Here is an 8,479-nt window from a genome sequence, read left to right as displayed (position 1 = left end):
GTGAAAGTTGGATGTGAATAAGGAAGACCATATAAAAATTGATACATTTGAGTTACGGTGTTGGAGAAGAATCATGAAAGTGCCATGGACTCCTAGAAAAACAAACAAATCTGTGTTGGAAGAAGTACAACCAGAATGCTCCTTGGAAGTCAGGATGGCCAGACTTTGTCTCTCATACTTCAGACATAGTATCAGGAGAGACCAGCCTCTGAAGAAGGACATTATGCTAGGTAAAATGGAGGGATCCGCGAAAAAGAGGAGGACCCCCGATGAGATGAAGTGGCACAGTGGCAGCTACAGTGGGCTTCAGCTAAACAATCATTCATTGTAAGGATGACACAGGGCCAGGCAGAATTCCATTGCAGGCAAAAATCATCAGATCTCTCTTCCAAGATGCCTCAGGGTAGACTCCAACCTCCCACCTTTCAGTTACCAGCCAAGTTCAACAGTTTACATCACCCAGAGATTCCATATGGGGCTAGGTATTTAAGTGTCATGGAGTTGTTTTTGATTCAGGGTTGCTATGAGTCAGAACCTGACTTTGTGGTTGTTGTTGTTAGCTATTGGCACTTAACAATCAGGTAAGCACTTTTGTTATTAAGTGCGGCAGAGTCGGTTCTGACTCTTAGCAACTTCTGTTTCTGAGGAGTGGCTGGTGAGTTTGAACTGCTGACCCAGATGTTCAAATTGACCTTGTGGTCCAGTGCTTATCCTACAGCCCCATACTGGGACTCCGTATATGTACTTTGTTGTTGTTGTTAAGTGCCGTTGAGTCGGTTCCGACCCATAGCGACCCTGTACAGTACATTTTAAAGGACTGCACGCCCCCTGCTGTTGGAAGATAAGTATGCACAAAGAGGCTCACACATTCTTTGGATCGGGCTCTGGAAACAGAGGAGTTTGATTGTACTTGATGTTTGAAGTGGAGACAAGAGTCCTCCACTGGGCCTCAGACCTTCTCCAGATTTCTTTTCTAGAAGCTAGCTCCTCTCATAGCATTAGGGTGGCAGGGATGGAGTGGTAAGGTGTGACAATTAAGGTTTTGTGTCAACTTGGTTGGGCCAAGATTCTTTGGGGTTTAGTAGTTAAAACATATTTATCACCTCTATGATGAGATCTGGAGTTCTGGTGTGACACAATAGGATAAGCACTGGACTGCTACTCACAAGATTGGAACCCACTTGACAGCACTTAACAACAACTAGTTCAAATGTGATACAATCACATAACCAGATTATCCGATGTGATAAACTCTGCTCTAATTCAATTGTTCTATGTGTTGTAAACCCACACATCTATGATGTTAATGAGATCAGATGCAATCTACAGGGTTAGATTGTATTTTAAGCCAATCTCTCCTGAGCTACAAAAGGAGATGTGAGCTCTGGTAGCATAGTGGTTAAGAATCGGGCTGCAAACCGCAAGGTCAGGGGCTCGAAAGTACCAGCTGTTCCGCGGGAGAAAGATGAGGCTTTCTGCTTCCCATAAAGATTTACAGCCTTAGAAACCCTGTACAGGGTCGCTATGGGTCGGAACTGACTTGACAGCACATAACAACAACAACTACAATCTTGTAGCCGATCTTTCCTGAGCTACAAAAGGAGATGTAAGCAGAATTCAGAGAGACCTACTACCACCAAGGTAGAAGAGCCTGGAATAAAGTGTATGTTTTGGACGTGGGATCCCGGCATTGTGAAGCTCCTAGATTTAGGGTGTGAGAAACGTCAATACCAACAAATGCTGGAATAATCCAATCTGTACTCATTTTAGCATGAGAAAGGTTTTCTTTATTCAATTTTGCAAAAGAAGGCACCCAATCCAGTCAACCCAGGTAGATGTGCTGTATGGCCGGCCCGCAAACAGTTTTATTCCCCTGGCTTGAAAAAACCCCTCCTTCAGTTCCCTTTCTACCGTATTTTAGAGTTCACAATCTCCTCCCAAGATCGCCTACTAGTCCTTACTGGGAACATTCTTATTTAAAGTTAGTTTCTCCTTCCCCCATGAACTTCCCCTATTTCCTTGATGGGTGTATTCTTGTTTTAAAGTTCCTAGTGGTCAAACTAGTTCTTCCCCTCCACTGAGCTCTATGCCAGCCTGCTACCCCCAAGACTTCCCTTATTCCTGATGATGGACCATGCCAACAAGAGTTATTTCTCACAAGGGGAAGATTGATGTCAAGATGTGTGGAGATTCCAAAAATTATTGGGTTTACAGATGTTGAAGGACAACAAAGAGAAACCTTTCTCCTAGAGCTGGCCCTCTGAATTTGGACTTCTAGCCTCCTAAAAGGAGAGAATAAATTTCTGGTTGTTAAAGCCCTCTACTTGTTGTATTTCTGTTATGACAACATTAGAGAACTAAGAAGGGAGGGAGGCCACATTCGTACTCACTGGGCAAGCTTGTCACCTCTGTTGGTTGCACTGTGTCTCTAGCTAAAAGCCTGACTTCGGTGGCTGGGTGGCAGGTGTCCATAGGATGACTCTTTTATGGGTACATGTAAGTGTTCTTGGGGTACTTTTGGGGAACACAGCTGCCACTGCAGTTTTTTTTTTACATGGGAGATACAGTTCTCCTTCAACTTTTTCACCTTCACACAATCAATGGTTGTTTTTGTTGTTGTTAAATGCCATCGAGTCTGTTCTGATCCATACTGACCCTGTATAGGGTTTCTGAGGAGCGGCTGGTGAGTTTGAACTGCCGACATTGTGGTTCAAACCAACGTTGCAATCAGCGCATTCACCCACGGTGCCATTTTTTCTGGAGTACCACTGTTATAGGTTTGAATCCCAAATGTACTAAGTATCCCTGTGTGTTTGGGCCTGTAACTAAACCTCTCTGAGTCTTTCTGTCTTTATTTATAGCCTTTCTGTCCTTATGTGTATCAGTCAGATTTCATTAGGTAAGGCTGTGACAGGAACAAGCCCAAACCTCAGTGGCTTCTAACAGATAAGGCTTATTTTTAGCTCAAGTGACATGTTCGGTGTGGGTCATCCTCATGACAAGTGAAAAAGACCTAGGGGTGAAACTATTCCTAATGCTTCAGTTCAGATGTGGGAAAAGGCGAACATTCCATTGGCCAAAGCAAGTCACATGATTAAGCCTGACCTCCAGTAGAGTGGAAAGGATACTCCTTACCAGGAAGATGTTAATAGTCAGGAATAACAATACTACCTACCACAGGATAATAACAATACCTTCTTTAGGGTTATTGTGAGAATTAAATGAGGTGAAGCATGTATCATGTTTAGCACAGCATCCTGCACTTAATACGGGCTCAAGAAATGTTAAATGTGTAGTTAGTTCTCTGACTCTGTAGGATAAGCACTGGACTGCAAACCAAAAGGTTGGCAGCTTGAGCCCACCAGATGCACTGTGAGAGAAAGATGAGGCATAAAGATTTACAACCTCAGAAACCCTATACAGGGGGCCTGGGGGTCGGATGTGACTCAATGACACTTAACAACAACAATAAATATTATAATTATTATCTCAACAAGGCAAAATAGATTTATAATGAAATGTGCTAAGACCTGGAGTTAGAAAACCAAAAGGGAAGGACATGCTTAGCATTTATCAAGCTGAAACAACTAAAAAAAGATTCAAGCCTTACTTGCAATACTACAGAATTCTAAGGGGGGGGGGGTGATTAACAAAACAGGGAGCAGCAAAAGAAGATAAAAGGAATACATAGAATCATTGTACCAAAAAGAATTGGTTGATGTTCAAGCATTTCAGGAAGGAGCATACAAGCCAAGAATCGATGGTGTTTAAACATGAAGTCCTGGTAGTGTAGTGGTTACGAATCGGGTTGCTAACCTCAAAGTCAGCAGTTCGAAACTACCAGCTGTTCCGCAGGAGAAAGATGAGGCTTTCTGCTCCCATAAAGATTTACAGCTTCAGAAATCCTGTACAGGGTCGCTATGAGTCGGAACCACTCCACAGCACATAACAACAACAACAAAAACAACAAACATGAAGTCCAAGCTGCACTGAAGGCATCGGCAAAAAAACAAAATTCAAGGAACTGATGGAATTCTAACTGAGATCTTTCCGCAAACAGACATAATGCTAGAAGTGCTTCCTCTATGCTCAGGGATTTGGAAGACTGCTACCAACCCACTGGAAGAGATCCAGATGTGTGTCCATGAGGTGATCCAAAAGAATGCAGAAACCAACGAACACATTCTCAAGTAAAATTTTGTTGAAGGTAATTAAATACGGTTGCAGCAGTACATGGGCCGGGAACTGCCAGAAAGTTAAGCTAGAATCAGAAAAGGATACGTACCAAGGGTTATCATTATTGATGTCAGCTGGACTTTGGCTGACAGTAGAGAATGCCAGAAAAATGATGACTTGTATTTTATTGACTATGTAAAGGCATTTGACTTTGTAGATGACAATTATGGACGACAGTGTGAGGAATGGGAACAGTTCACTCAGTTGTGCTCATGCAGAACTCGTACATAGAACAACAGACAGACATTTGGACAGAACAAGGGTACACTGCATGATTTAAAATGGGAAAAGGTGTGGGTCAGGGTGGCATCCTTTCAACATTATTCAGTCTGTATGTTGAGCAAATAATATAAAAAAGAACGTGCATCAGGATTGCAGGAAGTCTTATTAACAATCTGTGATATGCAGATAATATAACGCTGTTTTCTAATCTTGAAGAAGACTTTAAGTGCTAATTGAAGATCAAAGACTACAATCTTTGCTGTGGATGACACCTTAATATATAGAAATAAAAAATCTTCACAATTTTACCAATAAGTAACATCAGTTTAAATGAAGAAAAGATACAAGTTGTCAAGGATTTCATTTTACTTGGATCCACAATCAATGCCCAAGAAAACAGCAGTCAAGGACCTTGTGTCCTGTATTGCCAGAAACTTCATTGTCTCTTATCATTCCATCAACACTCATGGAAGCAGCAGTCAAGAAATCAAATGACGTATTGCATTTGGCAAATCTGCAGCACAAAACCTCTTTAAAGTGTTGAAGAGCAAAGATGTCAGTTTGAGGACTAAGGTGCGCCTGACCCAAGCCATGATATTTTCAATAGCCTCATATGCATGTGCAAGTTTGACAATGAATGAAGAAGACGGTAGAAGAATTGATGTATTTGAGTTATGGTTCTGGAGTAGAATACCAAAAGTACCATGGACAGCCAAAAGAACAGAATAGGTCTGTGTTCGAAGTACAGCCAGAGTGCTCCTTGGAAACCATACTTCGGACTTGTTGTCAGGAGGGACCGGTCACTGGAGAAGAACATCATGTTTGGTAAAGTGGAGGGTCAGAGAAAAAGAGGAAGACCCCAACGAAGTGGATTGGCACCGTGGCTACGGCAATGGGCTCAAGTGTAGTAATTTACTGTCTGTTTCGTTCTGTTGTGCATAAGGTCCCTCCCTATGAGTCGGTACCGACTTGAGGGCACGAAACAACAATAACAACAAAAAGCCCAGGCCCTGGCATCCTCTTCTGTAAAGGTAATTGAAGGCCAGCCGGCTCAGCTGGACGTCACGCCCCGCCCAACTCCACGCCTGAGGTTTAACTTAAGGAGCGCAACACCTGAGTCACCCACGTGCGCCAACGTGGAGTCCCCGCCTCTGCAGGGCGTGGCCTCTACTGTTGTGCCCGCCGCGAGGAGGCGGTCGTCCGCAGAATGAGAATACGTCACACGCAGACCGGTCCTGACCGTGCTTGGCCCCGCCGCAGACGGAAGAGGCGTGGCCAGAGGTAGGCCCTGCAGCTGCCGGCACCGCCGCCTGAGTCGCTTGAAGGTGGTTGCTCTCTTTTCCGCCGTTCAGGCAGATCCGAAGCCACTCTGTTTTGGGGTCCTCGCCGCCCTTCCACGTCTCCCGGAAGAGGTGGCCGAGCCAACTCTAGTCTGGGGTTAAGTTTACTCAACCTGGGCTCGCACGGAGCTGAGTGCTGACGGGGGGCGGCTCAGGAGGGCGTCGAGGCTTCGGTGCAGCCCCTCCGGAGTCCTCAGGTAAGGCGGCAACGAGGGCGCAGTTAACAAGACAAGTCCATCTGGGGACGTTAACGGCCCTGAGCCGTTCCCTGCTAGGGACTAGGTTTCTCCGCCTTCTTCCGGGCCGCCGTGGTCTTTCTCTTTTGGGGGCTGAGGAAGGGGACGGGAAGCCCTCTTGCCTTTCTGCACCCTTTTCGCGCCCCACTTCCAGCTTGCTTTGGCCGCTCTCTCCTTGAGGCCCGAATGAGGGCGGGCGCGGAGTGGGAGACCTGGGGCCGACTGATTGGACTGACGACCCCCATCTCCCTCCGTGCTGACCCCCGGCTTGCTGAGCAGGCCCTGCCTCCGGCGTCTGACCGCACCGCTCCTCTTCCCCACCGCCGTCCTCCACCTGGGGGCCAGTTCGCGAGGCAGGGCCAGTGGGATGACCTGGGGTCTTGGCAGCTCCGAATCCGCTTGCGTTGTTCTGCGTGTTTGGGGCAAGTGCCCAGGGCTCATTACATTCATTAACTTTTAGTTTTGGCTTAGCGAGGCTGTCACCGTGTTGGCGCAAGCTTTTGTTTTAAAGCCCTGTTAACTTTATGGGAGGCAGCGTAGAAGGAGTTAATAAGTGCGTTCTGATTGCTTTATTAGGGAAGATAATTTGCTCTCAGTCACCACCAGTGCTTACTTGGGACTTGGGGCTAATACTTTTACATCGCTGTGCAGTTTCAGAGCCCTAGGGTGGCGTGTAGGATTAGCGCACGATCCCAATCAGCGGTTCACACTCACCAGCTGCTCCTCGGAAACCCTATATGGGTCTCTAGTAATCAGAACCAATTCACAACAACTGTGCCTGTTACACGCTAAGAATTCATTGATAACGCAAAACAGATTGGCCCTTTAAGCATTCTCCTGCTCCTTCTCCAGTAGATGTTGTTAAGTGCTGTGGAGTCGGAGCCGACCCATAGCGACCCTGTATGAGGTTTCCGAGGAGCAGTGGGTGAGCTTGAACGGCGAACCTTGCGGCTCAAACTGACTTTGCAGTCCAGCGCATTAACCCACAGAGCCACACCAGGACTCCAGTAAAGAGAGGTGTTAATAAGTGAGGTCAGCAGTTCGAAACTACCAACGGTTCAGCAGGAGAAAGATGAGGCTTTCTGCTCCCGTAAAGATTTACAGCCTCGGAAAGCCGGTACAGGGTCGCTATGGGTCAGAATCAACTCCACTTCACAGTCAGGTAGCGGATCTGTATAGGGTTTCCAGGGAGCAGCTGGTGGTTCTGAACTGGTGACCTTGTGGTTAGCAGTTCAGCTCTTACCTTACAGTGCCACACCAGGACTCCAGAGAGAGAGAGATGTTAATAAATATGTAGTAGCCCTGATGCCGCAACACTAGGCTGCTAATGAAAGACTGGGCTGTTTGAACCCACCCAGCGGCTCCTTGGAAGTGAGGAGCGCCCACCCGTCTCTTGTACTATGGCCATATTATCAGGAGAGACCAGTTCCTGAAGAAGGACATCATGCTTGAAAATTTGGAAGGTCAGCAAAAAACAAACAAAAGGAAGCTCTCCGACAAGGTGGATTGACACTGTGTCAGCAACAGTGGGCTCAAATAAAACTCTTGTGAGGTTGGCACAGACCCGGGCAGTGGTTCACCTGATTGTGTGCATACGGTCGCCATGTGCAGGACCTGATTCAGTGGCACCTAACTGCTGGTGGGAGAAGGGGCTGGCAGTCTGTTCCTATGATTATAGCCTAGAAAGCCCTGTGGGTAGTTCTACTCTGGTTCTATTCACATGAGGTGGTTGTGACTCAAGCATTGACTCTCTGGCACCAAACAACAGCATAAAACATGAAGAACTGTGAGGGGATTACACATGGTGGGAGCTCATTTAGATCAGAAAGGTCCTCTAGTCCTAGTGAGGACCGAGAACGACAAAAAGCACTAGGAGGTGGAGCAGTGCATACCTGTAACACTAGGTGGTTGCCTTTTTATTACTTATTGTGGCACAGTGTATGCCCACTGAGGAACACGGGGACTCCGTAGGATAAGCACTGGTCTGTGACCCACAAGGTTGGTAGTTTGAGCCCACCAGTCTTCTTGGGAGAAAGATGAGGCTTTCTGCTTCTGCAATGATTACAGCCTTGGAAACCCTACATAGGGTCACTCACTGTGAGTCGGAACCCACTCCATGACACTTGACAACAATAACATATCCCCCACTACCCACTGCCTTCAGTTTCAACTCACTGTGACTCAGTAGGGTTTCCATGGCTGTAGAGATGTAGATTTCTGCATCTTTCTCTCACAAAGCAGCTAGTGGGTGGTGGGTTCAAACCACTGACCTTTCTGTTAGCATTAGAGTCCTTTAACCATGACACCACTGTAGCTCCGTTAATGATGATCATAGTGCTCCTGACAGAAATGCTTTCTGTGTGCCAGACACTTTGCAAAATACTTACATGTTATTGTTAGGTGCCACTGAGTCAGTACCGACTCATGGCGACCTTATGCACAGCA

This window comes from Chrysochloris asiatica, unplaced genomic scaffold (assembly GCF_000296735.1).
Source record: "Chrysochloris asiatica unplaced genomic scaffold, ChrAsi1.0 scaffold00025, whole genome shotgun sequence".
Taxonomy (NCBI): Eukaryota; Metazoa; Chordata; class Mammalia; order Afrosoricida; family Chrysochloridae; genus Chrysochloris; species Chrysochloris asiatica.
The sequence above is the reverse complement of the archived record's forward strand: the minus strand, read 5'-3'. Positions refer to the sequence as shown.